Source organism: Corylus avellana, chromosome ca9 (genome assembly GCF_901000735.1).
Source record: "Corylus avellana chromosome ca9, CavTom2PMs-1.0".
In the NCBI taxonomy this organism is placed as follows: Eukaryota; Viridiplantae; Streptophyta; class Magnoliopsida; order Fagales; family Betulaceae; genus Corylus; species Corylus avellana.
In genome coordinates this window covers 6,854,545-6,855,282 of record NC_081549.1, presented here as the reverse complement: position 1 = coordinate 6,855,282, position 738 = coordinate 6,854,545, and positions in this window count along the sequence as shown.

The window sequence follows — 738 nt, the reverse complement described above, 5'->3', positions numbered from 1 at the left end:
CGCAGACGGAGGTTGAGTTTCTCGTCGAAAACACAGTCTTTGAAGAGGACGGAGTTGTCGTGGACGACAGGGGTGTTGAAGTTGATGTCTTTGAGGCGGAAAACGGTGCCGTCGCTGTACAGCTGGAGGAAACCCATGCAGTCCTCCACAATCTCCGAGAGAGAACCCATTGTTATACGTTAAGTTTTTTGTTGGTTGGGGTATGGAGGGAATGCCGAATGCGAGCGAGGGATGGATATAAGTAGGGGAAAAGGGAGGTGGGTTATGGTAGAAAAAATGTGGAAAGTTGGGGGTGATTGTGTAAATTCGCTAGGTCATTATTTGACTGTGGTGGCATATGCGTGCATGGCCATTGGTTTATCTTATTATATTGAATATGGACCATAGATGGGAGTGGTGGCTAGGGTAATGTTTGTTTTGGAGGGTTGAAAATGGCTTAGGTGAGGGCTCGATCTTGAGGGTTACAAAAATATTAACCTACCTGTAATTATATACTTCACATGTATAAAACTATAAAATTATTATGAAAAAAAATGTGTGGGTGTGAAGGGTCAACCTAGTTAATTTACACCAAGTTGGGTAATAAAATGGGTATAAAGTGTTTGTATGTCTATGTCATACCATTTAGAATTTGATAGATATTATGGGGTTGTAATTGAGTCGAGCCGAGTCAAGTCGAGTATTGAATGTTTAAGTTTAATCTGTTTAATTTTTTTTTTTTAAAACACGAACTGAGCT